We start from the raw sequence: 18537 nt of genomic DNA, 5'->3' as shown, positions 1-18537 counted from the left end.
TGGGCCCTGCACCCCATGGGAAACCAGAAGAGGCACCTGGCTCCCGGCTTTGGATCAGCACGATGCGCCGGCTTCAGCGTGCTGGCCGTGGCAGCCATTGGAGGGTGAACCAATGGCAACGGAAGACCTTTCTCTCTCTCTCTCACTGTCCACTCTACCTGTCCAAGAAAAAAAAACTAATTCCAATTCTCCTTAAGCTATTCAAAGCAATTGAAAGAGAAGAGTATTCCCAAACTCCTTCTATTTGGCCAGTGTCACCTTATTTTGTAAACCAGAAAATGATACAATAGAGAAAGAGAATTAAAGAACAATATCTCTGATACCCACAGATCCCAAAATTCTCAACAAAAAACTAGCTAATAAAATGCAACAACAGATCATAAAGATAATTTACCTGGACCAAGTGGAATGTACCTATGGTATGCAGGGATAGTTCAACATATGCAAATCAATAAATGTGATATGTGACACTGGCAAACTAAAGAATAAAAACCACATGATGATCAATAGATGAAGAGAAAGTATTTGATAAAAAACAGCCTTTCACTATAAAAACCTTAAGCAAGTTGGGAATAGAAGGAATATTCCTTATCACAATCAAGGCAATATATGACAAATCTTCAACCAACATCATATTGAATGGGAAATCGTGGAAGCATTTCCACTAAGATCTGAAACCAAAGTTGCTCTCCCTCACTACTGCTGTTCAATACACTACTGACAGTTTTAGCCATGGCAATAATGCAAGAAAAAGAAATCAAAGGAAAACAAATTAGAAAGGAGAAAGTCCAATAATTTGTTTGCAGATGACATGATCCTAAATATTGGGAAACCAAAAGACTCCACCAAGAGATTATTGAAACTCACAAGAAAGTTTGGCAAAGTTGTAAAATATGAAATCAACACACAAAAATCAATAACCATTATATACACAAAAATGCCATGGCTGAAAAATAACTTATCAGATCAGTGCCATTCTCGATAACCATAAAATTTTTTATTACCTTGGAATAAATTTAATCAAGGGTGTGAAAGATCTCTATAAGAAAAATTACAAAACATTAAAGAAAAAAAACACAAAAAAAGGAAAAATCTTTGATGTTCATAAATTGGAAGAACAAATATCATCAAAATTCCCATCCTACCAATAGAAATTATTTTTAATTTTACTTTGACAATCATTTATTTATTTGAGAAGAAGTTATAGACAGAGATACGGAGAGACAAAAAGTGATGCCTTCTAACTGTTGGTTAATTCTCCAAATAGCTGTAATGACTGGTGCTGGGCTGATCTGAACCCAGGAGATAAGAGCTTCCTCCTCATCTCCTATGTGGATACAGGAGCACAAGCACTTGGGCCATCTTCCACTGCCTTCCTAGGCCATGAGCAGAGAGCTGATCAGAGGACCAGCTGGGACCCAAACTGGCATCCATATGAGATGCCAATGCCACAGACAGAGGCTCAAACTACTATTCCACAGTGCCAGCCCCTCAAAAGCAATTTACAGATTCAACATGATCTCAATCAAAATACCAACAACATTCAGAAGGAAGATCTTTCTCTCTCTCTCTCTCTCTGTCTATAACTCTACCTGTCAAAATAAAAAAAATAAAATAAAAAAATTTTAAAAATAAAAGAACATACAGCATCACCTGATGGTTCAGGAGCATGACAAGTAGGACCCTGTGGTGGCTTATTACTGAATAGTTGCTCAAGAATTGCTCTGAGGGGTGTTTGTTGTCAGCCATTGTTTGATCATTATGTATTTCATGAAGGGGGTCATTTATATGCCATGCAAACTAGAATGAAGATTCATAATAAAACTCCTGAGTGTCATAAATTTTTATCAAAATTAACAGGTCAGTTAGGAGCTCTTAATAAATAGTTGGGGGGCTGGTACTGTGGTGCAGCAGGTTAAAGCCCTGGCCTACAGTGCTGACACACCATATGTGCTCCAGTTCAAGTCCCAGCTGCTCACTTCTGACTCAGCTCTCTGCTCTGGCCTGGGAAAGAAGTAGAAAGATGGCCCAAGTCCTTAGGCCCCTGCACACATGTGGGAGACCTGCAAGAATTTCCTGGCTCCTGGCTTCAGATCAGCACAGCTCTGGCCATTGTGGCCATTTGGGGAGTGAACTAGCACATGGCAGAGGCCAACTCTCTTTCTGTTAGACCGAACTTGGATGGGACTCAATTATCCCAATGAGAGACTTCAGTGATGCAAAAGCAAAGAGGTTTATTGTTCTAGCTTGATCTAGGGTCCACTCCTCCAATCATCACAGTGGTCATCTGATGAGGACCCATCCCATATACTTTGTGGGGTTTATATAAAGTTTTCAGAGACATTCTACATATTATAGCACCATTCAGCAAATCATCTCATTCTGTGGGAATTTAAAGAACATCTCTTAAAATTGATTAGTAAATCCAGTGATGGGAATAGACCTAGTAAAGGTGGTTAGATGGTTTTGGGGTTGATGCTTTTTAAAATGATTGGCTAAAGTGTAGGGTCCAAACTGCTAGGGTGTATGTTCCAAACTACAGGGTTTTGGGATGTTATCAATCGCCTTAATGGCCTAAAAAGACACCTGGAAAAGATTCAGATTCCTTTTGAAGCATTCATCAGTAGCCTCAACCAGTTTTATTGTCCATTTAATGGCTCCAATAATTTATGGGTACATAGGGCTGATGTTGGCAAGATCCTAAAAACACCCTTTGAACCCTGCTTCAGCAAATGAAAACACAGAAAATATATATTGGAAATAAGTTTTATTAATTTACATACATGAAGAGAATTTTTTAAAAGGCATAATATTTGGACAGATCATATTACTTTGCTGTAAAATTCTAAATCTAATGAAAGAGTCCAGAATTGTCTAGATTAGAGATTACCTTTTTGTTTTCCTTAAGGCTTATAAAACAAATACAAATGTCCTAAAGTGCTAGATTAACCTGAAAAAATTATGTTCAAAACACAATTTTTATTCATTAGAGTTTAACATTGACAGAAGGGAAAGTCATTCAGTAAAGAGGTAGAAATGCTTTCAGACTTAATATTAAGAATGTTGGTTTCCCAAATGCTTTTTCTTATCCATTCAGCTTAAGGTGAATTGGTATTTGCTGCATCAGCAGTCTGACTGCATGTCTTAGAAAATGAAAAATAAAGGTCTGTAGAGATGCCTGAAGAGTTGGTGCTTTTAAGTTAAGATTCTTCTCAGCTGCTGAGGAGTACGTTCCATCGAGTGCATAACTATGAATGATTCAGAAGATTTATAAGACTTAAGATACTCAGTTGTTAACTTTATGAATTTTGTGGGAAATTATGGACTTACTGTGTCACCTGAGTTTGCTGTGTTAAAAAAATGAATACAAAGATTCTTTTTAAATAAAAAAAAAAGTATAGGCTTGTATTGAACAAAATGTATCTAAACTTCATAAAATGCTGTTATTTTAATACAAAACATACATAAGCATTTGTTTTAAACATAAACAATTGATTATAAAAGTTTGTGTTTCTACTCAAATACACTTGTGAAAAGAAGTTACAATTTATCCCCAAAATAATCTAGAATTTCCTAACAGTATCTAACTTAAATAATGAAGGAAAACATCCTAAAACATCTTTTGTTTGTGTGAACTTAATTACAGTACCTTAAATTAGCATTCTCCATCCCAAAGGTTATTAAAAGTTTTGAAAGGGAGATAAACTCCATGAGGTTGGTAGATTTTCTGTTCTAAATTCTTCATGTACTTGGGGCTGGTGATGTGGTGCAGAGGTTAATCCTCTGCCTGTGGTGCCAGCATCAAGTATGAGTACCGGTTCTAGTCCCGGCTGCCCCTCTTCCAGTCCAGTTCTCTGCTATGGCCTGGGAAAGCAGTGGAAGATGGCCCAAGTGCTTGGGCCCCTGCACCTGCATGGGAGACCAGGAAGAAGCAGCTGGCTCCTGGCTTTAGATCCATGTAGATCTGGCCATTGCAGCCATCTGGGGAGTGAACCAATGGAAGGAAGACCTTCCTCTCTGTCTCTCACTCTCCCTCTGTCTGTAATTCTACCTCTCAAATAAATAAATAAAATCTTAAAAAATATATTCTTTAAATATTTATATTAATTACAACCTCTTATTTTAGAAAAATGAGGGTTAATGGTTTATGACTTCTGCTAGTCTGTGATTGTTACAAAGTAAAACTTCTAGTCAAGGTATGAATTTGTAAATTCCTTATTGGCAATAAAATTATTATAACAAAAATTGTCATACTGAGTTAATAGTCTTCAAATAAATACAAATTAGGAGAATATTTAGCAACTTAAAAACACCTGGCGGCTGGCGCCATGGCTCACTAGGATAATCCTCCACCTTGCGGCACTGGCACACTGGGTTCTAGTCCCAGTCGGGGCGCCCGATTCTGTCCCGGTTGCCCCTCTTCCAGGCCAGCTCTCTGCTGTGGCCAGGGAAGGTAGTGGAGGATGGCCCAAGTGCTTGGGCCCTGCACCCCATGGGAGACCAGGAGAAGCACCTGGCTCCTGCCATCGGATCACCACGATGCGCCGGCTGCTGCGTGCCAGCTGTGGCAGCCATTGGATGGTGAACCAATGGCAAAAGGAAGACCTTTCTCTCTGTCTCTCACTCACTGCCCACTCTGCCTGTCCAAAAACAAAAAACAAACAAAAAACAAAAAACAAAACACACCTGGCTATCAAAATTATTTAGATGCAGACAAGATAAGACTCCTTGTGGGGTAACCACATGCTGAATATCTGGTTTTTTATTTCCATGTCACTGTCACAGGCTGAACAGCAACACAACACAGTATGAGAATGATGAGCACTCCTCTAATTCTAGAGACATATGTGCCCTGTCAGGACTTCATTGGCCTAGCTCATCAAAAGACTCAGGAATAAATGTTTCTGTTTTCAAGAGAATTGTGGGGCCGGTGCCATGGCACAGTAGGTTAATCTTCCACCTGTGGCACTGGCATCCCATATAGGCACTGGTTCTAGTCCCAGCTACTCCTCTTTCACTACAGCTCTCTGCTATGGCCTGGGAAAGCAGTAAAATGTGGCCCAAGTGCTTGGGCCCCTGCACCCATGGGCAACTAGGAAGAAGCATCTGGCTCCTGGCATTGGATCAAGCAGCTCTGGCTGTTGTGGCCATTTGGGGAGTGAACCAGTGGATGGAAGACCTTTCTCTCTGTCTCTACCTCTCACTGTCTGTAACTCTGCCTCTCAAAGAAATAAACAAAATCCTTCAAAAAGTCTGTTAAAGTGAATTACAACCACCATTGTATGTTTTCTTTCACAACTTCAAGTGGACATAGCTCATAAAATAAAATAAATCATAGGCTGATGCCATGGCTCACTTGGCTAATCCTTCACTTGTGGCACCAGCACCCCAGGTTCTAGTCCCAGTTGGGGTGCTGGGTACTATCCCATTTGCTCCTCTTCCTGGGCTCAGGAGGGCAGTGGAGGGTGGCCCAAGTGCTTGGTTCTCTGCACCCACACAGGATAACTGGAGGAAGTACTTGACTCTGGGCTTCGGATCGGCAGAGCACTGGCCATAGTGGCCATTAGGGGAGTGAACCAACGGAAAGACCTTTCTCTGTCTCTCTCACTGTCTATAACTCTCTCAAATATAAATAAATAAACAAACAAACAAATAAATAAATCAGTTTCATAAACACTAAAGCTTAGACAATTGGTACCAATGAATAGCTTATTTCATAGTCTCTCTTTATAAATAATTAATAAACCAATTATTTTCTTCCTACTCTGCAAAGCCAGTCAACGTAATTGATTTTGAATTTAGTTTCCAAATCACCCAGAAATGCACAATGTTAATGCTTTTGCAGCATTATAAGAGCATAAAATAATAGCAATTTTTAATTCTTGCACTTTTTAACATTAGAGAGTTCTAAGACATTAAATGGCATTTTTTTCTAACCCATGTAAGACTAACAATGTGCAGGAAAACATGAGGATTTTTGTTATGCAGATAAATAATTGTGCTTTGCCTAGAATCATGCTTCAACTGTGGTTATTTTTCCTCTCCACTGAAGCCAGGAAGAAGAGAGTCCTGTGAAACTAATGAAACGCCCCTGGTGTTCTTAAATGATTACTTTCTGGCAGGAACTTCCAAGGAACAACACCACAGTCATAGTGAACTTCTTCTATGGTTGGAATCTTCTCTTTGCTTCCAGGAGACCAAGAGAAGCCACCTGGAGATCTCAGGGGAAGGCCACATGGGAATGGAGAGTCATTCATCTCCTCTGGAAGCAGTTGTGTCTGTGAAATTTTTTGCTCATAGTAAATTTGACAGGTCTCTATCCATTGATAAAGAAGAAACTCATCATAAAAATTAGTAATACATAAAAAAATCATTGAAATCTCATTTTTTTCTGCCACAGGCAAGTGGAACAACATCTCTCACAGTAAAACAGACTGTAAAGAGTCTATCCAATATCTCTGGCTCTCCTCACATTCTAAGGACAGACCTCGGAGAACTTCCAGCTGCCTCTTCCAGAAAGGTAAATCAATAAATAAATTGTTAATAAAAAGAAAAAGGAAGTAACTTTTTTTCTGTATTTCTGGATAGGATTCCTGTCTTTGAATCAATATCTCATGATTTTTATTCATTTTTCCTTCTTTGGAATTGGAGTAGGAGTAGGCAAAAACATGCATGAAAGAAGGGGGAAAAAAGCTTAAAGTACTAGATTGTAAAGTAGGAACAAATGGACAGGAAGGCTGGAGGTGAAAGGGTAAAGACTAGGTTAGGGAAAAAAGCCAGCTTATTAAATCCTTAAAAAGAGAAAGGAAGAAAGGAGGGGGAAATAGAAAAGTATGGTTATGTTCTTCTGGAATTACCATCTTATGCAATCTGTTCTCTTTGCATTAATAAAAATAAAAATGTTTAACAATTGAAAGTTCATTCCTTTATTGCATCACTACTGCCTCATTCCAACACTCTATGAAAGCAGAATCCAAAGGCAGGCATAGGTTGCAGGGTGGAAGTGACAGTGCTAGCCCTATTTCTCTAGTGTCAACCTCTGCACCCCAACTTCTGGTCCAGCAAAGTTCTATACAGTACCCAGAATCAGCTTCATAAAATAAACCACTTAGGGAAAAAGCTCAGAAAAAAAAAATGTCCCCATTATTCTTTGCCTATGAAGTACTCATAAAAATTAGCATACTGCTAAAGAAAATGAGATTGTGGTCCAGCTATGTATAAAGAACATAGGGATGTAAAGTCAGGAGGCAGTTTGGTGTTTTATGAGCACCCAAAGTAAACTGCAGATGATGGAAGGGGATGCATTACAGAATGGGAGCTGAGTAGGCAGCCCAGCCAGTAGTGACCACCAAGCCTTTAACCTGAGATTTGTGAGTATTTGTGAAGTGTACAAATGAGTTCTACCTATAACAACAGTAATTACTTTATCCTTAGGACACAAGGCAAAGCACACTTTTTCCAATTTTTATCTGTTTTTCATTTTATTTGAAAGGTAGAGGGAGAGAGATTTCTTCCATTTTCTGGTACACACCCAAATGCTCACAACAGCAGGCAATGTTCAGCTTGAAGCCAGGATCCCAAAACTCCATGCAGGCCTGGGTGAGTTCAGTTGATTCTGAGGACACACAGTCTTCAGTGACACCTGTCTTTATAAAGACACATCTCAATACAAAATAAAACTCCCTACTCAGGACTCTTGAGATCCAAGAGAAAACTCAAATATTTTCCAGATGAGTGCAAAACAGAAATCTGGAGCCAACAAGTTCCCTGCCTACCTGAGAATCAGCCTGCTCACCAAGGAGATCTAGGGAAGAGGACCACTTGGGACCTGTGCCCAGAGTCTTATCTCTTGAGTGAGCATAAAGGCAGCCCAGTCATTGGGCACTGGCAGTTTTGGACCACCTTAATCCTGAAGTGGCTACACAAACTAGTCAACTCCAATTTGGGCTGAGTTATCAGACTGGCAGTCTGGCCAAAGATTGTCACCCATTAAGGAATCTGGACACAGGAATGGCCAAAAAAGAACCATCAGGAGATGCGCACAACAGGAGTCAGAGTACTAAGTGGGTAATAAATGCACAGATCCTAGACCAAGGCAACAGGCAATGCCAACCTTCTCTTTTGTTGCAAAGTTTTCTTATTTTATCTTAAAGGCCTTGAGAAACAGATCTGTAGACATCTCATGTGTAAGACAAACATGCATCATTCATAATTGGCCTATAAATATTAGCATTCTTGGCCTGATCAATCAGCCTCAGAAACTAGCTCAGGGAGAGGCAAGGAAAGGGAATCACTTCTGTCTCATTTCTAGGGAAGTACACTTCCTCCATGAACTGCTTCTTACAAAATATTTCTCCAATTTTCCAGGAGAAATACATCAACTCTGAAAAGGCTACTTTTTTTTTTTTTTTCCATAGAGCCCAACACCTGTCTCGGGAATCACCTGTGATGCCAGGTAGATGGATAAGAAAGCCAATTGGAATCATCTACTAGAAGACAAGATACTTTACCCAAATCACTATATTTTACTCTACAGAAAAATGCAAACTGAATCTCAAAGAACTCCAGTCGATCAATCCCCTGGTTTAAGCAAAGGGCATATTTGCATTACTCCAGATATGCAGGCCTCTCTTTCTGCTGTATCTTCATGTGGACTATCTGCATAGGGATACAGAGTGAGGGGGAGGCTGCAGCAGTAAAAATGGTCAATGTTTCAATTATGAAACTGATTTTTAATTATCTCAAATTCAGTCATAAAAATTCTGCTCTAAGCAAGACACACATAAAGCCAAGCGCATCCCTTTCTCAACAAAAATTAATGCTAACTGCATATTTAGGAGTGTACTATTGCATTTAATTCCAGTACTTCTCTACATCTTATTTTTTAAGATTTTATTTATTTGAGAGGTCGAATTATAGACAGTGAGAGGAAGAGACAGAGATAAAAGTCTTCCATCTGCTGGTTCATTCCCCAAATGACTATAACAGATGGAGCTGCACTGATCTGAAACCAGGAGCCAGGAGCTTCTTCTCTGTTCCTCCTTGGGTACAGGGGCCTAAGCACTTGAGCCATCTTCTACTACTTTCCCGTGTCATAGCAGAGAGCTGGATCAGAAGAGGAGAATCTGGGACTAGAATAGTGCCCATATAGGATGCCAGTGCCATAGGCAGAGGATTAAACTACAAAGCCACAGTACCAGCCCCTCTATATCTTATAAGCACATCTTATCTGTAAGAAGAAAACTGAAAAGTGAGTCCAGTATATCACAAATTATGTTAGAAATTATCTCTAATTAAAAAAAAAAAAAAAAAGGAAAACCCTATAATAGAAACCTGCACAAATGACCTGTGTCCTATTACTTTATCCTTTGGAATACTTTTCAAGATTTCTTCTGGCCTTCCCATCTTCCCTTGTTCCTCATACCCTTTCAACATCACTGCCTCCCTGTCCCTGCAGCTCTCTCCCTTTGGAAGCAGTCTTGTGGACTGTCAATCATTATTTCAAAATGTATTGCAGGAAGGGCCTGAATGGCCTTCTAATGTCCCTTAAATATTTCCATAAAACAGATGATAGAGGGGCTGGTACTGTGTCCCAGCAGGGAAAGCTGCTGCCTGCACTGCTGGCATCCCATGTGGGCGCTGCTTTGAGTCTCGGCTGCTCCATTTCTGATCCAGCTCTCTTCTAAGGTCTGGGGAAGCAGTAGAAGATGACCCAAGACCTTGGGCCCCTGCACCCATGTGGGATAACTGGAAGAGGCTCCCGGCTCTTGGCTTCAGTTTAGGGTAGCTCCAGCCATTGCAGCCATCTGGGAGTAAACAAGAAGATGGAAGGCCTTTCTCCCTCTCTCTCTCTCTCTGCCTCTGCTTCTCTCTCTCTTTCAAATAATAATAATAAAAATAAAAATAATAATAACAATAATAATAATAAAAAAAAAGACAGTAGAGCATAGTGGGAAAGCTGTTGCCTGTGATGCTGGTATTCCATGTTGTGCACGAGTTCATGTCCCAGCTGCTCTACTTCTGATCCAGCTCTCTCATGTGCCTAGGAAAGCTACAAAGTTTGGTGCCTATGCTCCTACTCCCACATGGGAAATGTGGAAGAAGATACTGGCTCCTGACTTTAATCCAGTTTCAACCCCAGGTGCTGTGGCCATTAGGGGTGTGAAACAGTGGAGAAATGATTTACATCTCTCTTTCTCTCTTTGTAACTCTGCCTTTCAAATAAATGAATATTTTTAATTTTTTAAAAAATTTAACAAATGGCCCTAAATATGCTGACTCATCTTGACATGTAACAAGAGCCAAGAAAGTTGCTGCTGATGTTATGTAGTGCCTCCTCAATCCATTCTATAAGGAAAAAAATATGTATTTCTTTTGCTCTCCAAGCACTCAAATCCAAAAGAAATAATACTACCCAGTACGGCTCTCTTTAAGGCTGCTTTTGCACTGAAGAAAAGTAAAGGAGCAAGGGACCCAAACCCTGTGTGGCAGGCTGGCAGTCCCCTCCTCACTCTACATCTGAGTTTCTGGTTAGAGATGGAGACAAAGGCAACTCCAGATGCTGCAGTGGTCCACAAACAGCCTCAATCACAGACATGCCTTGTGTGTGTGCAACAGAAGGAGAGCACAGAGCACTATGTAAGGGAGGAATACAATGAACAAAAAGGAAAGGATGTGAATGGACATAGCTAAGAATTTCCCCACTCTGCTGATCATGATCTCAAGGATGTCCAGGCCAGAATTCTACTTCACTTTGGAAAGCCCACTCCTTGAAGTTTTCTCCACCTAGGTGTATTCTTCTGTGAGGAATCTGTCCTCCTGTGAGAGAGGGCACCACCACAAATTGAAAACCAGTCAAAAAGCAGAGTGATGGCTTTAATTCTCAGAGGTGAATGGACAACCACATCTATGAATTCTGCATTAAAAAATAAGCTTCCTTCTGCTCTAGGAATCTGATGTAGGTTTGGGCTAAAATGAGAAACACAGAGACCAGCTGGGTCTGTTAGGTGAGAAGAAAGGAAGCTTGATTTCCAGTTTTTACTTTGTAGCTTGTTACTTTTGAGAGGATTTCATTTTCCACTTCTACTTGAAGAAATGGAAAGGTAGAATCAGTGCCAGCCTAACACACAGCAGCTTTAGCCACTGATGACATCACAGCTTGCTACCCAAAAGTGGCAGCCAAAATAAACTCAACAAATGAGAACCAAAATAAAACAGAAGAGTCTACCATAATACCAACAGTTGTTCAGCAGATATTACCCAGATCTTGACACACAAATCACCAGGATAAAGGGTAGGGCTGGCTTTGTGGCACAGTGGATTAAACCACCACCAAATAAAATGCTGGGATCCAATATGTGTGTCCACCCTTTAAAAAAGATTTATTTATTTGAAAGTCAGAGTTTTGGGGGCCAGTGCTGTGGCACAGCTGGTTGAGACACTGGCCTCATCCCATATGGTCCCTGGTTCAGGACTTGGCTGCTCCACTTCCAATCCAGCTGCCTTCTAATGTGCTTGGGAAAGTGGCACAGTATGGCCCAAGTCCTTGGTCCCCTATATCCACGTGGGAAATCCAGAAGAAGCTACTGGCTCCTGGTTTCAGATCAGCTCAGATCTGGCCACTGTGAACCAGCAGACTGAAGACCTCTCTATCTGTCTCTATATCAGTAACTCTGTCAAATAAATAAAATACATCTTAAAAAAATGTCAGAGTTATGGAGAGGAGAGAGAGTCAGATGGGATGGCATTGTGGACTAGCAGGTAAAGCTGCTGCCTGCAGTGCTGACATCTGGTATAGGCACCAGTTCATGTCCTGGCTGCTCCACTTCTGATCCAGTTCTCTGCTAGTGGCCCTGGAAAAGTAGAAGATGGCCCAATACCTGGGTCCTTGATACCCAAGTGGGAGACCTGGATGAAGCTCTTGGTGCCTGGCTTGGGCCTGGCCCAGTCTTGGCCATTGCAGCCATCTAGGAAGTAGACCAGCAGATGGAAAATCTCTTTCTCATTCTCTCCCTTTCTCTATCTTTGCCTTGCAAATAAATAAATAAATGCTAAGAGAGAGAGAGATCTTCCATCTGAGATGGCTGCCATGGCCAGGGCTGAAGCACTCAGAAACCAGGAGCCAGGCACTTCATCTGGGTCTCCCACATGGGTTACAATGGCCCCAACACTTGAGTCATCTGCTGCTGCTTTTCTCAGACCATCAGCATGGAGCTAGGTTAGAAGTTGAGCAACTGGGACATGAACAGCTGTTCATCTGGGAAGCTGGCATTGCAGATGGTAGCTTTCCCCACTGTGCCACAATGCCAGCCCCATGAGTGCCAGTTTGAGTCACAGCTGTTCCACTTCTGATCCAGCTCCCTGTAATGCAACTAGGGAAGCAGAAACAGATGGCACAAGTACTTGGGTCCTTGCACCAATGTGGGACACTGGGTTGGACTTCCAGGCTGGGCCAGCTTTATTCATTGCAGTCTCTTGAGTGAACCAGCAGATGCAATATCCCCATCCTTCTGTCTCTGCCTCTTTCTCTGTAACTCTGCCTTTAAAATAAAATTTTTAATTCATAATAAAATAAAGAAAGAGGGTGAGAGAGTAGCCACAGTAAAGCAACAGAGCAAAGCTACAGTTGTGCTGTCCCTCAGCAGCCTTCTGCCTTAAGTGGGAAGTCTCTGGCTTACAGACACTGACATAAAAGACACATTCACAACACATTCCAAAACAAGAGATGAGAGGTTTACAAGGCATATTGATTTTATGATGACTTTCATTCATTAGGTACACTGGGTTTAGATATATGCCTTTTGTGCAGCCAAGTTAACCCAGGGTCTAATTCAAAGAGACGTACTGAGGAAGATGTGCTGCCAGGGGAGAGAGCTGCAATGTCTCATTGCTCTTGTAGTATCATAAAGGGAAGGAAAAGGGCTACTCATGTCCATGGTTATAAGGAGGACAGAAGCACAAACATTTCAGAAGGGGGGAGCAAATTTCAAATATAGTTATTTTCAGAAAATAAAAGGAAGTAAATTTCAGAATATAATGTGGGGTAGAAAAACACCATCAGTTCATCAATTCTCACAGGGATCCAGGAAAACTGCCCTGCCTACCCACAGACCAAATGTTTCAAAACACATTTTTTGATTAAATTCAGAAGATTACAGGACTCAGCACTCTGGGTGTTCAAATGCCAAATTAAGTTTCAGTTTCCACTACGGGCAGATGTAGCCAATCACTCAGATCATGAGAAAAACTTTTCCATAAGAAGGAACATGAAATAGTCACATAGAATAACTGTGCTTAGTGCTCAAAGTGAACCCCAGGATAAGCACCCAGAAAACCTGTTAGGTCTTGGGGCCAGCACAGTGGTGTAGCATGTAAAAATTTAATTATTTATGTAAAAGGCAGAGTTACAGAGAGGCAGGGCACAGAGAGAAGTCTTTCATGCACTGATTCACTCCCCAAATGGCTGCAATGGCCAGAGCTGGATCTATCAGAAGCCAGGAGCCAGAAGCTTCTGTCAGATCTCCCATGCGGTGCAGAACCCAAGAACTTGGGCCATCTTCCACTGCTTTCCCAGGCCACGGCAGGAAGCTAGATCTCAAACAAGCACCCATATGGGATGCCAGCACTGCAGGTGGCAGCCTCACCTGCCATGCCACAGTACCAGCCCTCAAAATAAACCTATTTTAAAAAACATTTTAACTGAGAGATGGGAGAGAATTTGTTTATCCAAAGCAAGGATAACATGACATAACTACTACACAGAAGAAGCTCCTGGCTCCTGCCTTTGGATCGGCACAGCTCCAACCACTGTAGCCAGTTGGGGAGTGAACCAGCATATGAAGACTTATCTCTCTCTGCCTCTCCTCTCTGTAACTCTGACTTTCAAGTAAAATAAATAAATCTTTAAAAAAAATAAGATAACTACTAGTACTCATTAACTTAAAAAATATAGAAATTTAATGAAATTCAAAATATAACCAAAATCATCATCTACTACACATTATAATCTTTGAGAGTTATATTAGAAAAAATTTAACCCCTCCCCCTCTTTGAAAAATGCACATGGGACTGGTGTAGTAGGTTAAGCAGACCCTGGCAGTGCCAGCACCCCACATGGGCACTGGTTCAAGACCTGGCTGCTTCATTTCCAATATAGCTCCCTACTAATTCACCTGGGAAAGCAAAGGATGATGGTCCAAGTGTTTGGGCCCCTGAAATCAAGTGTGAGAACCAGAAGAAGCTCCTAGCTCCTGGGTTCACCTAGCCCAGCCCAAGTCATTGTGGCCATTTGGGGAGTGAACCAATGGATGTAAGACCTCTCTGTGTCTCTCCTTCTCTCTGTAAATCTGCCTTTCAAGTAAATAAAATGCATTTAAAAAAACCCTATACAATGTAGTATTTTGGTTATTCCCTCATACAAGGAAAGCTCAGATAAACTGTAGAGGAATCCTCCTGGCTTGATGCAATTCAGAAGGAGGATTGCTTCTGCCACCCTATGCTAGACATCAATGAGAGTCATTAATGGGAAGATGAATGGACACATCAGACTGCTTCCTCACATTGCACCTTTTCTTAAAGACATCACTGCTGCATTACCAGATTATGTCTCTCATGTGAAATATGTCTCTCCTAAAAATTTTAAAGAACTTGCCAGACACCTTTCTCTGAAGGGAGGAAGGAACCTCCACTGTGATATGGCCTTGACTAAACAAATTCAGAGTTGGTGAACTCAAGGGGCTTCCATAGCCTAGACAGCTCATAGCAAGAGTCTCGGGTGATTGCTGACGTCATAAATAAGAGTGCCAATTGTTAAATCAACAACGGGAGTCACTGGGTTCATGCTCCCCTCGCAGGATCTCTGTCCTTAATATGTTTATCTATGAAACTCAAAAACAACACTACTAGTCGAACAATACCCTATACCTGGTTCGGTTGTGTGAGTGCAACCTGTTGAAATCCCTGCTTAGTATATACTAAATTGATCTTCGGTATATGAAGGTAACCGAAAATGAAACGTGATGAAGGGGGGGAGGGGAGAGGAAGTGGGTGAGGGGAGGGCCACGGGAGGGAGGGAGGTCAGGGGGAAGCCACAACAATGCAAAAGATGCATTTTATATTCTACTTAAACTATTGGTTGAGCTCTGTAATTAATACACAATTACTCTTAGGTGTTTAATTAATGCTATAACTAGTACTCAAATAGTATTTTACACTTTATGTTTCTGTGTGGGAGCAAAATGTGGTAATCTTTACTTAACATATGCTAAATTGATCTTCTGTGTATAAAGATAATTGAAAATTAATTGTGATGTGAAGGGGAAGGGAGAGGGAGTGGGAGAGGGGAGCGTTGTGGATGGGAGGGAAGACACGGGGGGGGGGGAGGCTATTGTGGTCCATAAGCTGTACTTTGGAAATTTATGCTAATTAAATAAATTAAAAGAAAAAAAAAAGAACTTGCCAGAAACTTATTGCAGAGCAGGGAATGATGTGCCAAGGACAGTGAGTTAGCCTGAGTAGTCCAGGAATCCTGTTCTTGGCTGTTTTCAAGTTCGTATTAATGTACACACAACATAGTTGCTGAGAAAGTGTCTTACAGTTGTTTCCTGGGTGTGAAGCAGCTCTTCTCAGCAGAAACACATCACTGCTTGTCCACTCGCAAACACTGTGATAGGGAGTACATGTGAGAAAAGGTCAAAACACACTGGGTTTGAGAGGAAGAATGCTGTCACCCTAGCAACCTCTATCCAGGATTCCCTTTCTATTCTTACTTCCTAGGTAACCTTACTATGCTAAATGAGTTTCACAGATTAGTAATCTGGTGACAACAGAACTCTAACAGAATCTGTGAATCACTCAGTTAATCAAGTGAAAACTTCATTACACTGAAAGTTAGTCTATAGCAATAGTTTTCAGGGCCACATCTCTCTTTTTTTCAAAGATGTTTTATTTATTTATTTGAGAGGTAGAATTACAGTGAGATGGGTAGACAGACAGAAAGGTCTTCCTTCTGCTGGTTCACTCCCCAGTTGGTCAAAATGGCCAGAAGAGCTGCACTGTTCTAAAGCCAGGAGCCAGGAGCTTCTTCTGGGTCTCCCACATGGGTGCAGAGGCCCAAGCACTTGGACCATCTTCTACTGCCTTCCCAGGCCATAGCAGAGAGCTGGATCAGAGGAGCAGCTGGGACTCGAACTGGTTCCCATATGGGATGCTGGCACCACAGGCAGAGGATTAACCTACTGAGCCACAGTGCCAGCCCAAAGCCACATCTTTTACCGTACTGTGTGGGCATCTCTGTGGGGGAGAGGGGCACATTTTCTCTTTTCTTCCTTAACCGTCTTCACATTAACACCTTGTACAAAGTCTTCCACAGACCAGTCATTTTGAAAATCTATCACTAATATCCTCCCATGTTGAAAATGTCATGGGGTTAAACACAGAACCCAGAATAAGAAAAGTAACTTGAAGCTGGTGTTGTGGCTGAGAGGGTAAAACCATATGGGTGCTGGTTCCAGACCTGGCTGCTCCACTTCTGATCCAGCTCTCTGCTGTGGCCTGGGAAAGCAGTGGAAGATGGCCCAAGTGCTTGGTCCCCTGTACCTGTGTGGGAGACCTGGAAGAAGGTTCTGGCTTCTGGCTTCAGATCCATGCAGTTCTCACCATTGTGACCATCTGGGGAGTAAGCCAGCAGATGGGAGCTCTCTCTCTCTATGTGTGTGTGTCTTTGCCTCTCTGTAACTCTGCCTTTAAAATAAATAAATAATTTTTTTTTTTAAAGTAACTGGCCAGCGCTGTGGCTCACTTGGTTAATCCTCTGCCTGAAGCGCCGGCATCCCATATGCACACCGGATTCTGTCCCATTTGCTCCTCTTCCAGTCCAGTTCTCTACTGTGGCCCAAGTGCTTGGGCCCCTGCACCTATGTGGGAGACCAGGAGGAAGCACCTGGCTCCTGGCTTCAGATCAGCACAGTGCACCAGCCATAGTGGCCATTTGGGGGGTGACCATCAGAAGGAAGACCTTCCTTTCTAACTCTTCCTGTCAAATTAAAAAAAAAAAGTAACTGGCCCCCTTAATTAAAACCGTATGGACTGTAAGATAATCAGCTTGGTGGAGCATTGAGTGACTGTAAAGAACTAGACAAGAAAAATTGATACTTTTCTGTATTTATGTTTTTGTAGCTCTCCACTATGAAAATCCAGCTTGAAGTAGCTCATTATTAACTCACACGGTAGACTTGCATTAATTTCAGTTCACTTCTCACTTTGCAAAGGGATTAGCAGCAGGTAATAAAAGTTCACATCCCTAATAACATGAGAAGAAAGAAGGGTTGAAGACAGAAATCGAAAAGCAGAAAAATAAATCAGCTAGGTTTCCATGGCCTCAAGCTCCAGATTGAAAAAGAGTCTGTTAATTAAACACGGAGGAGCAATCAATCCACAAAGCTACTGCACAAGCTTCACGTGCTGCTGGGAAAGTCAGCCAAACACACAGCGCCCCAGCTGAAAATGTGTCCGTGGGGTCCAGCATGGGGGCCAGGAGCCAGAGCCTACTCTGATCTTCCATCTCCACCTCTCCACTGCCTCAGGCTCTGGCTCAGGGCCGCTGAGCCCCGCCCAGCTGGAATTACCAAGGGATATAGCCGGAGGCCAGCCACAAGGCATTCTCTGACCCACCCAAAGTGAGAACTGGGCTTATTTAAATCTAGGGAATGGGACTCCTTCCTTCAGCGTGCTCTCAACTGCCCTGCTTGTGCCGTTCCTCGTCCAGTGTACTTTAAGGAGAATTTGAGCGAGGCAGCCCGTGGGACTGGCCGAGCATCGGGAGACTGGGAAGCGGCGGTGGGAGACACAACACCTGGGCCCCAGACTTGACTCTGCCAGAGAAGCTCCCAGCATCACTGAGAAGCAAGTGATCGAGGTCTGGGAGCCGCCACCCACCATCGCACCCTCCCCTCTCCCACACACACATCTGTGCCCCTCCTGTTCTCCATACTTGCCGTGGAAAATCTCGGGAGCACGTCCCCTTCCTTCAGGACACACGGGGAGCAAAGCGGAGAGTGTGGGACAGGAGAAGTCGCTGGAACTTGGGGCCCACGGTAGCAGATGCAGAGGCACAGAAGCAGTGGGCGGCAGGTCTGGGGTGTGTGCTCCCGAACCGCCTGCAATTGCACTTGCACAGCAAGTCTCCCCAGTGAATGTGGGAGAAGGAGCAGCGCGGCCTCTCAGGGACCTCTCTGATCAGTAAACTTCTGTTCCCAGCCCCGAGCCACAGGGAAAGGCACGCATGCGCACGTTCTCCCACATGCACACGTACTGGCGTTCACAGAGGAAAATGTTAGAGCACCGGGTGACTCTGGGAAATGGAGTCCAGGCCAGGGCATTTCCTAGATAAACTTACTGGCCCTCTCCTAGGGCTTCAGTGCGGGGTGGGTGGAGACAGGCTGGGAACCAGAGAGCGTTTGCTTTTGTTTACATCCCTCCTTCCCTTCCTTTCCACCCCAGATCTCAAGGGTCAGCTGCTGTTCTTCCTTTCTTGAATAA

General features: G+C 42.5%; 1 protein-coding gene across 5 annotated transcripts in view; it reads right to left on the bottom strand.

Moving 5' to 3' along the window:
* Nucleotides 1-18286, bottom strand: part of LOC138848049 (zinc finger protein 271-like) — a 48513-nt gene extending 30227 nt beyond the window's left edge. The window contains exons 1-2 of one of the 5 annotated variants that reach the window (XM_070067695.1): nt 17990-18278; nt 15594-15661 (exon numbers count right to left, since the gene is read on the bottom strand). The gene's annotated coding sequence lies outside the window, so the exon portion shown is untranslated. Of the gene's footprint in view, nt 1-15457; nt 15662-17989 lie in introns of all 5 variants that reach the window. The other 4 variants (XM_070067692.1, XM_070067694.1, XM_070067693.1 and 1 more) reach the window with 4 other exon arrangements.
* Between the last annotated feature and the right edge of the window lie 251 nt (nt 18287-18537).

This window comes from Oryctolagus cuniculus, unplaced genomic scaffold (assembly GCF_964237555.1).
Source record: "Oryctolagus cuniculus unplaced genomic scaffold, mOryCun1.1 SCAFFOLD_64, whole genome shotgun sequence".
Taxonomy (NCBI): domain Eukaryota; kingdom Metazoa; phylum Chordata; class Mammalia; order Lagomorpha; family Leporidae; genus Oryctolagus; species Oryctolagus cuniculus.
The sequence above is the reverse complement of the archived record's forward strand: the minus strand, read 5'-3'. Positions and strand labels throughout refer to the sequence as shown.